This window comes from Palaemon carinicauda, chromosome 5 (genome assembly GCF_036898095.1).
Source record: "Palaemon carinicauda isolate YSFRI2023 chromosome 5, ASM3689809v2, whole genome shotgun sequence".
Classification (NCBI taxonomy): Eukaryota; Metazoa; Arthropoda; class Malacostraca; order Decapoda; family Palaemonidae; genus Palaemon; species Palaemon carinicauda.
The window spans coordinates 157,785,603-157,805,240 of record NC_090729.1 but is presented as its reverse complement, the minus strand read 5'-3'; the positions used below and the strand labels follow the sequence as shown (position 1 = coordinate 157,805,240).

General features: G+C 42.7%; 1 protein-coding gene across 1 annotated transcript in view; it reads left to right on the top strand.

The window, feature by feature from the left end:
* AGO3 (Argonaute 3) overlaps nucleotides 1–19,638 on the top strand; it is a 431,904-nt gene that overhangs the window by 400,909 nt on the left and 11,357 nt on the right. The gene's annotated exons all lie outside the window — the stretch shown is intronic.

Here is a 19,638-nt window from a genome sequence, read left to right as displayed (position 1 = left end):
TTCATCAGCTTCAGATCCTCGGTCAACCATGAGGAATCGGTGCAAAAAAACTATCCATTGTGCCAACATGTTTGGTCAAACAGTGGCTACACACACATGCATAGGGTTAGCTTGGTAAGTTATCCCTTCATGCCCAACAGAAAGATACCCGCTTATTACCTTCAATTCCTCTCATTATTGCTCTGCATCTACCATCATCAGTGTCTCTTAAGAGCACAAATCCACAGTCAAAGAAAAATTTCCAGTGTGTAGTTGGTATGGTCTCTAAATGTGTTGAAAATTATTTGAATCTGAGGTCTTTTAAGTATTGTAAATGTATATAGTATATACCTAGAATAGACTTTGAGATTGAGGATATTAATAGTGTGTTCTTAGTATTATTCTGTGGTGTACTGTATTACTTCAGTTCAGTTTGCAGTAGGACTGTTTTGTATTATTTATATACTGTACATATGTTACTGTATGCGCTCATAAATAAAATGTTCTCTCCACGGATGTTAAGGATCTTTGAGCTTTTGCCTTCCTAGGGATTGGCAAACATAATTATTATGGATAAGATCATACTGTGTTCCTAAATAAATAGGCTCAGGCCCCTCCAGGTAGGATCTGTTTTATTTTTCATTTTTTTCATTGGAGACAGACCATTTCCTGGTATGCTGTGCATGTCAAATCTATCAGTGCTCTGCTAAATTCACTTGCAACACTTGCTGTCTTGATCAAAAGGCCTTAGGGGTTCACATGAAAAAAAAAGCACTTGTAGGGCAATGAATAGTAGGTTCTCTACTTTTGAAGCTACTTTCACTTCTGCTTGACTGTTGTGGTTAGCTTTAGGATCTTCAATTTCATGGTAAGACCCAACGCGACAGTACTATTTCATAGACATACTTTTTTCAATCTTTTCAACCTGGCCTGCATTTGGCTACTAACCCACCTTGCCGCTCATTCTGATGATTACACCAATCCTTCAACTGTAGCTGATCTCCTAGTACTGTAGCCTGTATAGCTGGCTTCTTCCTTCATCATTGGTCTAGGGACTGATGTCAGACTCTGCCCTCAAACAGGTATAGGTGAAAAATTTTGGGTCTAATTTGTTACTATCCAAAAATCAGTGTCTGTGCCAAAACCAGCTGGATTTTCTGCTATTCCTGGGATGTCTGTTTTGCCTTTAGTGTTGGCTGTTAGTGTTGCCTGTTGTGCATGCTTCACTGGGGGATGCACCTGCTTTTACCATTGTTTTAGCTTGGGTTTTATATTGATAATAGACCAGCTACATCTCCGACGCTTGACCCTTTTGTTGCGCATTTGCTCTTGTCAGTCCTTTATTGCCTGTTGACACTCCTGCTGTTCTAGCTGTTTATTCTTTTTTGGTTGACAGCTTTCCACTATGCCTGAGAGGCCCTCTTAAGGGGACTGTTTCTGCTGCGCTAGTAGCTGTTGCCCTGTAACTGTATGCTATATCTTTTACAGTTTGCTTTTCCAGCTGTTCTTATAGTTTCTGTCTGTTTTTTTGTTTCATTGTACTTTGTACTGAGTATTGTTCTCTTGATTGATCTCCAGCTACTGACTTTCGTCTAGATTTAATTGGTAAAAACTTGGTTTGTTAGATTACTTATTTTTTATCTAGATTATACTCTCTGGGACCATCGTTCAGTTCTTTGTGTATGTTGCATTATTTTTTTCATAATTCTGACTATCTTTTGCATTCAGATCTTCTCAGAATGTACCATCCTGTACTTAGTACTAGTTATGCAATTACTCAAATTTTAAGTCTTGCCTTATCCTTCATAAGGCTCAATACTGTACAGTTTGTTCTTTCATGCCATAAAAACCCTCTTCCTTTAATGAGGAAGATTGATTCAGCATAAACTGGATCTGTCATTAAAATTGGATAAAAAGCAGTTATCCAACTGGTGAGGGTGAGTGGTAAAAAGCCCTTCCCCTGCGCCGGCTGAAAGCCTTCACTTTTGATTTGACAGTTGCAGTGTACTAATGTACAGGCAACTCTTGTCAAACATTCATTTTCTATATTTTTTAGATGAATGCTGGATGTTAACAATGGAATGGAAGCTAGAAGTTTGTGGTTTGTGTTTGTGGGGGAAAGGATGGGCTCCACAACCAGTTTAAAACTAAATTGGCTGTAGATCCACACTCCCGCTCTGCGTCTTTTAGGAGGCAAGACTATTCACTGGCCTCCCCATGCGCTGAGTATAGGTTGATGCCTCCTCTGCTATGGCAGGCATAGAGGACTGGAAGGGTAAGAAAAATATAAAGCATTTATCGTAGTTGGATTGGACAACTCCCAAGAAGACTCCCAAGGAAGTGTTTCACTGCTGCTGTCTCCTCGGAGATTGCAACTGTTGCCCCTGTGCATACGACCATACAAGGGTCCTCGTGGAGTACGCTGCACGGACTTGGTGCCCTCAGATCTACATGAGCAAGCATTTCAGTTTCGCTGATGTGGGGAAACGTTCTGCATTTACCACAACCCTCTGGAGGCTGGAAGCTCTACCCCCTTGACCGAGCAGGGTGCTGATGATTACTTCATCCTAAGGAAGTCATGAGCTTCCTTGTGTCTTTCTGGTAGGCCCTCCATACCTTGAGGGAGGTGGTAGCTAGGACTACTTCTCTAGCAGTATCCCCGTGGCATTTGCAACGGCCTTGAGTGTCCCCGGTGATGCCAGTGGTATAAGGCATTGTTGTTCCCCCATTGTCATGGACCTCGGTGGTTTCCCCCCCTAATCTATGTAGCAGCCACCCATTGAGATATTACCACTAGAGTGTTATTGGCTCCTTTGACTGGCCATACAGTACTACATTGTATCCCTCTCTCTGGTTACGGGTCGTTTTTTATTTGCCTACACATACTCCAAATATTCTGGCCTATTCTTTCCACATTCTCCTCTGTCCTCATACCTTACAACACTGAGATTACCGACAATTTTTCTAGATTCAAGGGATTAACTACTGCACCATAATTGTTCAGTGGCTACTTTCTTCTTGGTAAGAATAGAAGACTTTAGCTATGGTAAGCAGCTTTTCTAGGACACCCAAAAATCAAACAATTGTTCTCTAGTCTAGGTCAGTGTTATATCCTCTGTACCATGGTCTTCCACTTTTCTCTTGTTGAGGGTACACTCATCATCATCATCATCTCCTCCTACGCCTATTGATGCAAAGGGCCTCGGTCAGATTTCGCTTTCATCTCTATCTTGAACTTTTAATTAAATTCTTCTCCATTCATCATTTCTTACTTCATGCTTCATAGTCCTCAACCATGTTGGCTTGGGTCTTCCAACTCTTCTAGTTCCTTGTGGAGCCCAATTAAATGTTTTTCTAATCTGTCTTGGGGAGTGCATAGACTATGCCTAAAATATTTCCATCTACCCCTCACCATGATCTCATCCATATATGGCACTCGAGTAATCTTTCATAGCTTCATTTCTAATCTTGTCCTGGCATTTAACTCCCAATATTCTTTTTTGAGTATTGTATTCTCAAATTTACTAAATCTGTTGGAGATTATTTCATTGTCATACCATGACTCATGTCCATACAGTAACACAGATCTCACTAAACTGATATATAACCAGATTTTTATATATAATTTCAAGCAATTTGATTTCCAAATTTTACGAAACCATTGTCTGATTTGCTTTATTCAGTCTTTCATTAAACTCCAATTTTGAAGACCCCTTATCAGAGATCTTAGTTCCCAAATATTTAAATGATTCTATCTCAATACTTTCTCCATTCAATGATATTTCATCTTCCGCTGCATATTCCGTTCTCATCATCTCTGTCTTTCTTCTATTTATCTTGAGCCCAACCTCCCATAATATTTCATGCAATCTGTTAAGCAAGTATTGCAAATCCTGTTTTGTTCTTCTAATAAGAACAGCATCGTCAGCATACTCTAGGTTAGTTAATTTCCTATTACCAATCCAGTCCAATCCTTCTCCACCATCTCCAACTGTTTTACGCATTACAAAATCCACGAGCAGGATAACATAGATGACAACACATCCTCTTGGAGTACTTCGCTGTTCGTTGGAAATTCATTTGATGAGACTCCACTAACATTAACTTTGCACTTTGCTATGCTTATTAACGGACTTACACAAATTTACGTATATAAGAGTAATTCCATAATGAAGCAGGATTCTCCACAAAATTGGCAGGTGCACACGATCAAATGCTTTTTCATAGTCCACAAATGCCATCAAAAGTAGATCTCTATATTCTACACATTGTTGTACAATATATTTCAAAAGGAAAATCTGGTCTGTACAACTTCTACCTTTTCTAAATCCTGCGTGTACACTTAGGCATACTATTCTCATATTATCCTTCCTCTTATTTATTTTTATGTTTTTATACAGTAGATTGTATATGAAAGATGTAATTTAGTGTTATTGTTCTTAGAAAAATTTATTTGGACCATTCATTATTTCTCGTCGTTTATTTTCTTGTTTCCTTTCATCACTTGGCTAGTTTTCCTTGTTGGAGGGTGGAGGTGGATGGCAAAGGGCTTTGTTCATTATGCCTTAAAGCATTGGGCCGTGGTTGCCTTGACCCGCAGTAGGAAAAGTACATTGTATGTCTCCCGATTTTTCTAGGTCCTCTGCCATTGTCTTGCTTGGTCCTTCATTAGCTTTTGATTATGTTTTTGTTCTAACCTTGGGATTGAACAGTTATACTTTGGTGGGGGGAGCAATCTCAACGAATCATTCTGCCTCTGGCCTTGGCGAGGCATTAGGGTGCTTGGAGGCAGGATATCTCAAGGATTCCTGTCCGTGGTCCAGAGCCTATGAGGCAAACTACCCATAGTCAGAGTTCCTTCATGAAGGTCCTTGCCCTCATTCGTAAGTGCAATGGCCTGGGGAAGGCAACTATGACACTGTCCTCGGGGAGAACCTCGGTTATTGATAATTTCTTCGGTTTCCTTTAAAGATCAAAATCTCATTAAAGTTGCCATGATTGGATCTCCTGAACTTTGCTCTGGATCGATTGAGTGGTCAGATCTGTGGATCTGATATTTCACTCGAGTTGGCCTGGCAATATCCTGCTGCTCCCACTCTAGGCAGCATATGTTCTTTTTTCCAGAAAAGCCTCTTCTTCACCTCTGCAGGGGTGGCTCTATTGGAGAGATTTACTGCAGAAGGCACATCCGTCTTGGGCTCTCAAACGAAGGTCAGGAAGGTTTTGGCCTTAGCCTCTCTCCACACTGTTTCCTAGCTTAACCAGTGGTCAGGAGCAGTGATGTACTTCGCAAAGTCAATGAGGTTGTCAACCCCCGAGGCTTTGGAGAAGTTCAAGTCTTGTGCTGTCGGATGGGGAGGCTGACACCTTCCTTGCCCACCAGGCTGCAAACCTGAGGCCTAACTGAGATTTGAAAAGGTGTAATGCCATGGTTTCTCACTTTTCAAAACAAGTTACCTCAGAGGTGGGATTAGCATTATCGAACTGCTAAAGAGCAGTGGCAGGCATTGGCGGTGGAATCATGGAGGATGCTTCACAGGACTCCCTGATCCAGCGTACTTCCTTCTTCAGGGTCCCTTGCCCTTCAAAGGAGGCAGCACCCAAGCCTCAAGGTTCAGGATCCTCAGCGAGGAAGGGCCTTGCACCCACTCCAAGACTCTAGTCTGCAACTTCTGCAATCTCCTCCCAAAAAGAACTTGTACATACACAGCCTTTTCAAGCACCCCAGACTGCTGATTTTAGCCTTTACAAGCACCCCAGACTGCTGCTTTTTGAAAGGGGATTAAAGTGAATAGAGGAGGGAGAGGAAAACTTCTAATGCTAACATTCTCCCTCTCCCATTGCCAAGAGTCAGGGTTTGCCTGTCTCGCCACCAGGTAGAGAGAGAGCAGATTCTTGGGTAGTGAGTGTCCATTGGGATGACTACTTACTACCCTTTCAGAACCACCCCCTCACCTCCTCCATCTCCAGTTCCGATAGTGTGTGAGATGAAGCATCCAACATCCAAAAAAATCATAGCCTTTTTGGGAGAGGTGGAAGAGAGATTGAAAAGAACACAATCGAAGTTGCTTTAGACTAGTCTCTGGGCCTCTACAGTTGGCTTATCCTAGTTGAGAAGGTGACTGGGACTTGAAGGCCGAACATCAACCTCTCCCACTTGAACAACCTTTTTTGCCAAACAAAGTTAACGATGGAGACAATATGGTCTGTGCTGTCTTCTATCAGAGGGAGAGACTCCATGCTTTTTGTAAATTGGAAGAATGCATACCTTCAAGTGTCTATTCATCAGTCCTCTTGAAAGTACCTTTGCTTCTTCTTCTATGGTAAAGTTCACCAGTTCAAGACTGTCCTTCGGATTGTGTATGGCTCCCCAGTTGTTAACTCGATTTTTCACTTTGGTAGCCACTAGGGCCCATTCATGAGAGAGGCAGATACTTCTGTTGATGTTTCTCGATGATTGTTTTATCCTGGCCTCCTTCAAGAGGCAATTGCTTCAGCATCAAAATAAGATTCTCACATTTTGCTACAATCTAGGTATTGTGGTAAACTGGAAGTAGTCAAATCTCACACCTAAGTAGAAGTTTTAAGTTTCTGGTCATGCCAATAGACTCAGCAGCAGTGAGTCTTTCCAATAGATGATAACATCAGCAGGTTCAGGGAGGTTACACTAGCATTCCTGTCCAAGACAGAAGTACCAGCTTGGCATTAGCAATGACTTCTCAGTCTTCTATCCTCATTGGAAAAGGTTTTTCCTCACAGGCATTTCAGCCAGAGATCGCTTTAGTGGAATCTGAAGTATCATTGGTTAACTGACAAGGATTCCCCGTTCCATCCCGTTCCAGTGGGGCAGGAGTTTTGGAGCAATCTGGCTTGGTGGCTCGACAAATACAACTTTGACGGGAATTTCACTCGCCTCTCCAACATACAACTTTTTTCGGTTGCGTCCATGGAGGGGTGGGGAGCACACCTAGTCTACCTGGTCATCTCCGGGGTATGGACTGAAAAAGAAAGGCATCTGCACATCAATGTCCTTGAGATGTAAGTAGCCTGCCTTAGATTGCAAGCATTCCAAGAACATTTTAGGAGACACTCAGTTGTGTTGATGAGCGAGAACACCACCATAGTGGCCTACATCAGCAAGTAAGGGGGGAACATCTGGGTGGCATTTCATGCCGTTGAGTTGTCATCAAGATACATTCCAGGCAAAAGGAATGTACTAGAAAACACAGTTGCGAGGCGAATATTGTAGGAGCAGAATGGCTTCTACATCCTTTGGTTACAGAAAGGCTTCTCCCACTGTGGGGCTTTCCAGAGATTAGCCTGTTTACCATCCAGCTGAGCAGGAAGCTCCCTGTGTTTTGTTCCTCCATTCCGTACCCATGAGCTGTATTCGAAGATGCCTTCCAACACCCATGGGAGCACCTTAATATGTACATCTCTCTGATGTTCACCCTGATGTGGCTGGTTCAACAGATTATGTCAGGACTCAGGATAACCTTGATGTCTCCCAGATGTCCCCATGTTGAGTGATATGATTTGGTTGCTCATCTGGTCGAGGTCCCTAGAGAACTCTCCCTGTGTACCATATTTCTGTGTCAGCTACACCTGTAAAGGTACCACTAGTCCATGGAATCGTTAGCTCTTCAGTTGAAGAGACTATCCAGCATCTCTAAAGCAAAATGCTATTCTTTAGACAGTGCACTGATGTCTTTGTATCTCCAAATGACCTCTACAGCTGACGACCAGGCTAAGTAGGCCATTTTCTAGGATTTGTGCTGTAAAAGGAATATCTCTTTTGTTGGATTATCTTTACTACAGATTGCAAATTTTCTCATTTTCCTTTGTCTGTCAAAGGCTACCGCACAGCCTTGAGTGTGGTCGCCCGACTTAACCCCTTCACTACGAGGCAGCAGATCCGATATTCAAGCTATATACGAGATTCGTCACAATTGGATATACAGGCTTTCTTACTCTATAATAACCTATATATCCATGTTTATTTGTTTTACTGCTGATTATAGAATAAATTTATTATAATTTGCTTCTTTTTCTGTAATATTTCACTCTTAACCAAATTTTTGTTCTATTCATTGTGAATAATTTTTCAGAAATTTTTTTTATAAAATTTTCTCTAAATAATAGTAAAGCTCTCTGATTTTGTGTAAAAAATACTTTATATTCATTGAAGTGACTGTTACTTCGTAACAATTTGACGATAGATAGCCGTTGAAAGATATAAAACTACTCATCAGTAATAATAGACTTTACGTTTTACAGAAATGTAATGAAAATATCCATTTGTTTCCTTTGACACAAGAATATTCTATGATGGTATTTTGTGTAGAAAAAACTATATTCATAGAAGTGATTCTTATTTTGTAATAATTACATGATAAATAGCCATCAAAAGATATAAAACTACTCTACAATAGCCATCAAAAGATATAAAACTACTCTACATTAATGATGGACTTTACGTTATAAAGAAATGCAATAAAATTATCTATTTGTTTCCTTGGACACAAGAAGTACAGGTATACCTCAACTTAAGTCCTTTCAAGTTACGTCGATCTCGAATTTATGTCGGTTGTGAAAAATAATAAATGGAAAAATGAAATTCTAGTTTTGAGTCATTTTGTTCTGACTTTCCGTCTGTCCGCCACAAGTATTGAAGTCATAGTATCACTGGAATAGCGTTAAAAGCACACAAAACATGTTACTTTTCTATAAATAAGAGTCAAAGTATATAAAAATATATTTAAATACTTATATCTAACATAAATGTTCACATAATTAACATAAATCCTAGCGAACAAAGTGTGAAAACAGCTCTGGCTGTTTTTATATTAATTGGCAGCCTTTAAAAGCTTAACAGTGATGTTTTCTATGATAGCTCAACTATCTAGCAGTTGAAGCATCAACAGCACAAAAAATATTGTACAATAAATAAGAATTAAAAGTATATGAAATTATATTTTCTTATACTATTTTCTTATACTATTTTCTTAATTTCAAGTGCAACTTATCAATGGTTGTGATCAGCTGATCTCAAGACTATTCGTGAATAAAAAAGATATTTTTTTAACTCATTTATATAAATTACTAATACAAATTACATCAGCGCCAATTTATTAAAGAATATAGTTTTCATACATTTCGTTAATAGCTAGCTAGCTCTCTCTCTCTCTCTCTCTCTCTCTCTCTCTCTCTCTCTCTCTCAAATATTTACAATAATCTTGGTTTCCAATGTTATCTGAACTTCGCTTAATAATTTTTGTACTTTTCTATTATCAATTTGAGATGTATTTTAACAAAAGCAATTACCAATTTTCTATTTTGTTTTTGTGTCGGCTGTTTTCGAGGTCACGAAAGTATCATGATTAGGCTCACATCTAGTTAACAGTGTATTGCTGATATGATTTAGCTCTCTATCACGTAATCCTTGAAGGAAAGAGGAGCACAATTCAACGAACTCTCGACCAGTTTATTAATAATATGAGCATGAAACAACAACAAGCAACGAATCATCTGTTGGCGCTGACGATTCACAGCGATCTACGTATGCCGTGGATGTTAACAAAGATATTGAATGTAAATATTACTGTAAATGTAATAACTATGTTTATATTATACTATTGCAAAAATAGTTATAACTTAATTTGTTATTTAACTTTACAGAATCTTTCTATTTTATGCTATCTTAGAGCTAACGATATTCACAAATAAACAGCGCACGATATACTGTAAACATCTACATTTACAAGTATTGATATACATTTATTCGTGAATATTAGATTACTTTTTTTTCGGTACTAAACTAAAAATTAAAATTTTGTAAGTTTAAATAGATTGTTAATACCATATATTATTCAAATTGCATTTATAAATGAACTACAGAACGGGGAATGGTTATTTGTGGTTTAGCCTAGTGATTAGTGATAAGTAAATTCGACGTACATCATTTTTAAGCTTAGGTCACTTCTCTTGGAACCAATTACCGACGTAAAGTGAGGTATGCCTGTATTCTATAATGTATAATTATAGGGTTTACAATAAACAAGAGAGAGAGTTTTTTTTTTTTTAATCAATTTATTGCATCTATTAGTAGAGAGAGAGACGTAATATAAATTTAGTTCATTAGACATAATGTTTGTTTGTTCTGTCATTTCACCTTGTGTGTGACTGCCACCATGAACTGGAGAATTCCTGTTTTCGGTATTTTAGGGTCTTGGAAGTAGATCATATGATGGTTGAGAAAAAGCAATGAAATAAGAATAAACAAATCTCGTAGTGTGCCAACCACTAGCATTACTGGTAAAACATTTTGGTGATGATGTGGGTTGGACTCGTGGGAGTCAAAGGCGGAGAACTGAGGATGGTTGAAGTACGTAATACTTTTTATGGAACGTTAAATAACCTCGAAGAAGACTAGAATCGCAAGTGTTTCAGTTGGTGTTGGGGCGAGATGGGAGGATTCTGCCTCTCTAAGCTAGAGGGTGTCTTGGGGCTTTTAGTAATGCCTCAAGTAGGGAATGCCAGCAATGGCTTGAGAGAGTAGCGCATTTCTTTATGGTAACATAAAAGCACTAGAATAGGTCTTAAACAATCGAAAATAAAGGCTAGAATCCCAAAGATTTCATTGGTTGGCTGAAGAAAGAAGAAGGGGCTAATATTAGGGAGAGGAAATATTTTAGTGAAATTCCCTGAGTGTGAACTGTGTGATATACAACCATGTGCTATACTCTTTTCTGGGTCGAACCTGTGGCGCCCGGTGAAAAGTCCTTCTTGTATATCTTTTCTGATAAAACCTTCCAATTATACCAGAGAAAGATAAAAGCATGGAATGCTGAGGTTACAACCCTCGCGCGAGCACCTTTTGGGTGTCGTGTATAAAGCAAAGGCGCGTGAAATCCACTATTCACAGGTTGTCTTCCATTTAGTTAATTCCTTCGCCAAAGGGATGGGCCGATACAGAGGCCCTAGACACACCCCCATCGCCGCACCACCCACGCCACGACGCGAGCGCCATCTGAACATCATCCTTCTTTTTGGAATACAAAGTGTTGAATTGTTTTGTTGTGCTCTCGGTCTTTTTTATCAATCGTGGATTTATTTTGTCATGTCCGAAGCTCCATCTTCACACATTCCAATGTTAAGTACCATAGTTTGTTTTGACAGTATTTTATTGTACCGGGCTTTTGTTTTATATCCAGTATAGTCTGTTTTATTATTCCCGTCTGGCCTTTCATGGCGGCCATTGTTTGTTCACTGTTTGGGAATTCATCTTTGTCTGCCCGTTTAGTACTCTGTCACTTAGGTTCTTGGTTAAGTCCCTGGCCTTATGCCTTTAGAACCGTTATTATTTTTATTTTTATTTTTTTTTTGTGTATTTATACTCATGGTACTTTTTGCTAGTAAGTCCAGCCTACGAACGAGATAGCGATTTAGCTTTGTATTTGTTTAGTGCCCGCCCCTCCGAGGCGTTCGTCACTCGACTGTGCTATTTATTTTAAGTTTTAGCAGTTGCTATTCTTCGATCGTAGTGTTTTATGGATGTACTGTACAGGTTTATTTTATACGTTTATAATAGTGTTGTGTGTTTTTTAGTCCTGTTTTTGTGTTTAAGAGAGCGAGAGCTTGGGGTCCCCGTTTTCTGTTCGCAGTCACGAGTTACCCCTTTCTCTCGTTTTCTTTCTTAGCTCCGGTGGGGGAGCGGATTTCCCGTTTTCCGTTTTGTGCGTTCAGCGGGTTCTCCCTCCCTCACCTCTCCCCCTCTGGGTGGATGATAACTTACGAGTTATTTATTTTTCGTGACTTTTCAATTGTTAGCGTTATTTTGGTCCGTGTTTCGTCCTCTCCCCGTTACGGCTCGGGAGTAGTTATGAACGTTTTCCACTCCGCCTTGAGTTATACTCCGCCATGAGGGATTCTCAATAACTTTCGTTCTATTGTTATATTTATATTGTTTACTACATGGGACGGGCTTCATATTGTTTAGATACGACCCTCCGGTGGCCCTTACTTCAGTCTCAGGCCACGGCCATATCCACAATAGCCTTTGTTATTACAACTGTGTTTGTTATTCACAATAATTATTCAGGACCTTTCTTCTCCCTCCGGCCTCACCGGAGATCGTAAATACGCTTTACTATAATCTAAGCTTTAGTCTTTAGCTGCGGCTTAGCTTTTTATCTTTCACAATTGAATTATTAGCCACAATTGAATTATTCAGGGCATCTCATTATCCTCCGGCGTCACCGGAGGTCGCCCACACACTTCACACTTAAAGTTGCCTTAGGTAATTAGCTAAGGCTCCTTTATTCAGGACATTTCATTACGCTCCGGCCTCACCGGAGCTCCGGCTTCACCGGAGGTCGCCCATACACTTCACACTTATATTTGCCTTGCCTTTAGCTAAGGCTGGTGTTTATATTTATTTTAAGGGCATGTCACTGCTTCCCCGACCCTTGGAGGTCGGCGGATTGCTTTAAGCTTATTATCCTTATGTCATTAACAGACATTGGGTGCATTACAAATATACAGACAATTGAATATTAAAGTGCCAACAATGGTATGGGGCGGTATCAACTTAAAGTTAATAGTCAGTTGTTTGGTCAATGCAATATGGGTGCTTAGGTAATTCAGTGAGTGCCAGAACTCTAAAATAATAGGTTTTTTATCCCTTATCAGAGTTTCAAGCAACACCAGACTCATGTCTCCTTTCTTTTACAGAAGGCCCGTTGTACTGCTGAAGGATGCTCTGCCTCGTTCAGCGACCCCGTTGGGCATGACCTCTGCCGGTCTCATGCTCACTGCTCCATTCCCTTTATCCAGGAACCGGGACAGGCCCAATACCCAGTGTGGTTCCCGGATTTGTGCTCGTTCTGTTACGAGTTGTCGTCAGTTCTGCTGAATGATGATGTAAGTGGGTTTTCCCTTTGTTCCTTATTTCTCGTTGGCAGACACTAATATAGACATGAATATGATATACACAGTATATTTGGGAGGGCAAACCCCCTCCTCCATCACTAATCACTGCAAATCTTACAGGCCGATGATGTCTCTCTTCGGTCAGCAAGGGCTACTCTTCGTCCGTGGGTGTCGGGCTTTGGCAGGAATGCCCCGTCTGGCGCACCCTATCTCCTCGATGGGGATATGGCCTCCCGTCTCTTCCCAGGCTCGACTACTGCTGCAGTCTCTCCTGACCTTGCTGCCCCTTTAATTGAAGAAGTCAGGGCTACCATTTCCGTGGAGGACGAAACCCTCGTACCGATGGACATGGCGGGTCTGGATATAGACGTAGAACCCAGGGACGAGCAGGTAAGTGGTGCCGAGTTGGTGGAAACCCTTTTCTCTCCTACTCCCTCTTCTACCTCTTCCTTTCTAGGTTTTGATAACTCTAAGGCTTCTCCTCGGGATCCCTCTGCCTCCGTACGACCCAAGGTGAAGCCACTTCGAACTTATAAGACTTCAGCTTTGCCAGTATCAACGTCACCGGTCCCCGGACCCTCGACAGCTCCTGATATTCATATTGCTCCTCGTAAAACCACTACTCCTAAGAAGTCTAAGTCTACCAAATCCAAGAAAAAACCAACGGGTGACTTTCAGGTACCCTGGGCTGATCTCCTCCCCATCCAACTGATCAAAGGATTGGTCAGGGATCAAGTTCAACATCACTCTGGTGCAATAACAGAGATTAAGGATATGATGGCCACTCTGATCCGCGCCGGAACTCAGTTCCCTCCCCCTTCTGCCCCAGACGCATCGAAGCTGCCGCCCTTCGATAAAAACAATCCTTGGCGGTTTGCTTTGCATGCTCCATTCGTAGATGGCTCCCTAACTCTGGAGGGTATGGGCACCCGCCCTCTAGAGGACCTGGAGTTCTATCCCCCGGGCCTAGCATTCCCGTTCAATGGTTTTGTACGGTTAAAGGAACATGCATTGGTCCGTATGGACAAGGTACCGAAGGAAACGGTCATATTTCCAAAAGAGCAGGCCCAGGCTATCTGGGCCAGAACACTATCAGAGTGGGGGTGTATTAACTCCAAGCTCACCCCTCACAAAGGTTCCTACACTATTTTTACGACAGCGGCCTCCATCTCTTTGCCGCTCATAGACAAAGTCACAGAGCTGACTATACAGGCCATCAAAGAAGGCTCTTCCATGCCGGCTCTCAAGGAGACGGACCCCACCTCTTTGCTTATTCCGGGTTCCTCGGCAGCCTGGGATGCTGCGGCCTCTACCTTCACGGTGGGGAAACTAGACCCGGACTGTGCCTCTACTCTTTTCTCTGAGAAGCTTCCCAGATTAATAGAGAGTCTTCTCAAAACTGAGTTCGAGACCCGTACTAGACTTGCTAGGTCCCTCCAATCCATCACCTCCATGGAGTCCCTTGCATCTCTTTACCCAGAGGAAACGCTGTTCAGAGTCGCCACAAAGAACCAGCTGCTATCCTACCAAATAGATCTCCATGACTTCTGGTCAGCTCGGGTTAGTTGCAGGAAGTTCGTTCTGTCGGAGGCCACCATCAGGCATGAGCCAAACAGACTGATAGCTTCCTCCTGCTGGGGTAAGACCCTCTTCCCTCAGACCGAGGTGGATAAGGTTCTTCAGGACGCAGCGAGGGAAAACCAGAATTTGCAGGTAAGGTGGGGTCTCTCAGCCAAAAAGAGGTTCGAACCCCAGAGACACACGTTCTTCAAGAAGAAGCAGAGGTTTAGTCCTTACAAAGCGGCCCGGGGTACCTCGTCCCCACAGCCTTCCGCGGCCTCGACTTCTCGACAACAGGCGCCTCCTCAGCAGGTAGTCTACCTCGCTGCTCCCCCGGTACACAGCCCAACCCCTCTTGGATGCCCTCACCTGCATACAACCCTGCCTACGAACCCTCCGGTTCCTTTCGTGGATACCAAAGAGGGAGTTCCAGAGGTAGAGGACAGTTCCGCCAACGCGGCGGGCCTAGAGCAAGGGGTTCCCGTGGAGGGAGGGGCCCTAAGTTCACTCCCTCCCAATGATGTGATGCCGGTAGGAGGGAGACTTTATCACTTCCGGGATCATTGGACCTTCAGTCCATGGGCTCACAGCATAATATCAAGGGGCTTGGGTTGGAAATGGTCACAGGGATCCCCTCCTCCACCGGTGACCTTCTTCCAGAGACCCACTCCCATCCTGGAAGAGTACACTGCGGAGTTACTCAAGAAGAGAGCAATCAAGCGGGTTCGATCCCTGAAATTCCAAGGCCGCCTGTTTACAGTGCCGAAGAAAGACTCGTCGGCGTTGAGGGTAGTTCTGGACTTGTCGAAGCTCAACTCTTACATCCTTTGCGACAAGTTCCGTATGCTGACTATCTCTCAGGTACGGACCTTACTTCCCCGTGGGGCCGTCACCACCTCTATCGATCTTACCGACGCCTATTATCATGTCCCAGTAGCTCGAAACTTCTCTCCTTACCTAGGCTTCCGTCTCGGCAAGAGAGCCTTCGCATTCAAAGTCATGCCCTTCGGTCTCAGCATTGCCCCCAGGGTATTCACGAAACTGGGGGAGACGGTGCTCGAGCAACTCAGACACCAAGGGATACAAATCGTCGCCTATCTGGACGATTGGCTCATTTGGGCCCAGTCGCACCAGGAATGCAAAAGAGCTACGTCGAAGGTACTCCATTTTCTCGCCAAACTGGGCTTCCAAGTCAACCTCCGGAAGTCCCGCCTACAACCATCAAGCCTCTTCGAATGGTTAGGCATCCGTTGGGACCTCTCAAAGCACAAGCTCTCCCTTCCTCCCAAGAAGGTGAGGGAGATAGCTTCCAAGGTCAGGAACTTTCTCAAACACAAACAGGTGTCCAGAAGAGCTTTAGAACGAGTCCTCGGCCTACTCCAGTTTGCCTCACTGACCGATCTCCTATTAAAAGCCAAACTCAAAGACATCAATCGAGTTTGGAGAAAGAGGGCGACAATACCTTTAAGAGACAAGACCTCGAAGATCCCCTCTGTCTTGAAAATGAGACTACAACCATGGTCCGATCGGAGGAACCTCTCCAAGTCGGTTCCTCTACAGTTCCCCTCTCCACAAGTGACAATTCATACCGACGCGTCTCTGAGTGGTTGGGGGGGTTACTCCCAGCATCAGATGTTTCAGGGCTCTTGGTCACCCGCCATGAGACAGTTCCATATCAATGTTCTCGAAGCCATGGCGGTGTTCTTGACCCTGAAGAGAATCTCCCCTCCGAGGTCGACCCACATCAGAGTAGTCTCAGACAGCACGGCCGTAGTCCACTGCCTCAACAGGGGGGGGGTCCAAATCACCCAACCTGAATCAGATCCTGGTCACTATCTTCACCTTGGCAGCCGACAAAGACTGGTTCCTGTCAGCAACTCACCTAGCAGGAGTCCAGAATGTGATAGCAGACGCATTATCCAGGACGAGCCCACTGGAATCGGAGTGGTCCCTGGACATGCACTCCTTCCGGTGGATACTCAGGCTGGTTCCAGGTCTCCAGGTAGATCTATTCGCGACCCGACTCAATCACAAACTCCCATGTTATGTGACACCGAACCTGGACCCTCTGGCTTATGCCATGGACGCATTAACCCTGGATTGGAACCATTGGCAGAAGATCTTTTTATTCCCTCCAGTGAATCTTCTACTGAAAGTCTTGCACAAACTCCGCTCCTTCAACGGGGCAGTAGCTTTAGTGGCACCTCACTGGCCAAAGAGCAGTTGGTTTCCTCTCCTCCTCGAGTTGAAACTCCGTCCCTTCCGGATCCCTTTCCCCAAACTGACCCAGGTGGTCCAAACACGGACTGTGTCAGATTCCTCAAGGATAGCCAAAACCCTAACTTTGTGGATTTCATGAAGTTTGCGGCACATAGGGACGCAAACATCGACCCAGATAATGTCCTCTTTATAGAATCAGACAAAAGGGACTCAACGATTCGCCAATATGATTCGGCGGTTAAGAAACTAGCGGATTTCTTAAGGACTTCAGACCATTCGGTTATGACTCCTAATTTAGCCATCTCCTTCTTTAGGTCCATTTTTGACAAAGGCCTAGCAGCTAGCACTATAACCACCATTAAGTCAGCTCTGAGGAAAGTCTTCCTGGTTGGGTTTAACATTAACCTGGCGGAGTCTTATTTCTCATCTATTCCAAAAGCATGTGCTAGGCTTCGACCTTCGGTTCGTCCTCAAAAGGTCTCTTGGTCTCTAAATGATGTCCTCAAACTGGCCTCCGACACGGACAACGAATCCTGCTCTTATATCACTCTTCTTAGGAAGACTTTATTTCTAACAGCTTTGGCCTCGGGTTCCAGAATCTCAGAACTAGCAGCTCTCACGAAACTCAGAGAACATGGATTTCCTCCCTTCAGGTGAGGTACTTCTTTCACCAGACAGGGCGTTCCTAGCTAAGAACGAGGACCCCCAAAATAGGTGGTCCCCTTGGAAGATTATTCCTCTTCTCCAAGATACTTCTCTATGTCCGGTCACCACTCTCAGGGCCTTTTTAGCCAGGACTGCTACCCGATCGTCTGGCCCCTTGTTTATCAGAGAACAAGGAGGTACCATTTCCATACGTGGCATTAGGCAACAGATCCTATACTTCATTAAACAAGCCAATCCGGGATCATTTCCCCATGCTCATGATATCCGATCGATAGCTACCTCCATCAACTATTTCCAGAATATGGACTTTGATAACCTTAAGAAGTACACGGGTTGGAAATCTCCTATGGTCTTCAAACGCCACTATCTAAAGAACTTACAGGCTCTTAAATACCCAACGGTTGCAGCTGGGAGCCTTATCTCTCCCCATTGATCTTTTGTTCTTCCTTTCATCCATCTCTTCTCTTCTCCCTCCTACCCGCCACTCGCACCACGACGCCGCTTCCTTGGTGGTTCGTTAGCCCTAAGTGTATTACATATTAGGTTAATATGATTGTAACTATTATTGTTTTCCGTTGTTATAAAGTTGGGATATTCTTAGCCATGTCAGTTTTGTTGCATGTTTTCCTCTGATACTCAGAGGTTTCCTTGTTATCATGTTTGTTTATCCTTACTCTCACTATGCCCTGTGGCTAGTTTATATTTTATGCCTACTTACCTTAATTATATATGATTTTCTTTACATGGTGTTGTTTCTCTCCCCTTATTAAATTAGTAGTTATTGTTGGGCTTGGAAGGCATTCTCTGGTACATTTTCACCGGGCGCCACAGGTTCGACCCAGAAAAGGGATTTTGACGAAGGAAAAATCTATTTCTGGGGAGAGACCTGTGGCGCCCGGTGAAACCCTTCCCCTTATTTTACACGATCCCACCCTTTCCTTTCCAAGCCATCATGGCCAATACAGAAGGATGTTGTTCAGATGGCGCTCGCGTCGTGGCGTGGGTGGTGCGGCGATGGGGGTGTGTCTAGTGCCTCTGTATCGGCCCATCCCTTTGGCGAAGGAATTAACTAAATGGAAGACAACCTGTGAATAGTGGATTTCACGCGCCTTTGCTTTATACACGACACCCAAAAGGTGCTCGCGCGAGGGTTGTAACCTCAGCATTCCATGCTTTTATCTTTTTCTGGTATAATTGGAAGGTTTTATCAGAAAAGATATACAAGAAGGACTTTTCACCGGGCGCCACAGGTCTCTCCCCAGAAATAGATTTTTCCTTCGTCAAAATCCCTTTTGTAGGATATACTAGTTATACAAGTAATTGTAACCTCCCTATGGTTTATATTTGGAAATAATGTAACTGTACATTATTGTCTGTATCGTCAGGCACGTTTTTGACGTCGAGCAACGTCATCGTAGCGAAGGGCTTAAGAGTATACTGTATGTGACGGCCTATAGGATTCATATTTTTCCCAAAATTTTGGATAAAAAATCACACTGCGTCTTTCATTGTATGTGAAGTTTGAGACCTCCCATAGGCCTAGGCTAATCCTCTCTCTGACGCTCACTAACCCAGCTTACGCTCAATAATTTTACTTGCCCTTAACTCACTGCATCCTTATTTTATTTTTATTGCTGGTATTACTGTATTATTACCTCTGCTTTAAGAATGAATTCGTAAAAATGAAAGCAATCTAATTTGAAATGCTGTGACTTATCTTTCTTTATAAACATCAGCTGATCAGCACTCTGACTTATCAGTAATTTGATCTGTTGGCGACGAATAAAACTATGTTATAATCGTTGCCAGTACTGCCTGCCAGTGGTATGACCCATTGCTGTTCGACAAACAACATTTTGATTTAACTAGCAAATTTTTACAACTTATTAGTCCATATGTACGACATTTTCAATGAATTGTACATTTTGAAAACTTATTTTACAACAATTGATTACTAAGTACAGTATCTGGCAACCCTTATCCCTGGTCGTTGCCAGTTCCTCATGTTTACTCGTATATTTCAAGTGTAGTGGGAGAATGCTTTTATAAAAACGATTCTACTTTACCTTCTTGCATTATGCACTGTTGGCTTTAGTTCTATGTCCAATGTTTTGATATTATTGTGATTGCTTTGCATACCTTTACTAACAGCTTGTTTTTTGCTTACTATTGAAATGTCTTGTGTATGCTTATTGCTTATCTGTACTGCCAAGTTGCTTTTATCATTATTATTTTCATTAATACTGCTACTACTACTACTGTCTTTATTGTTATTACTATTAA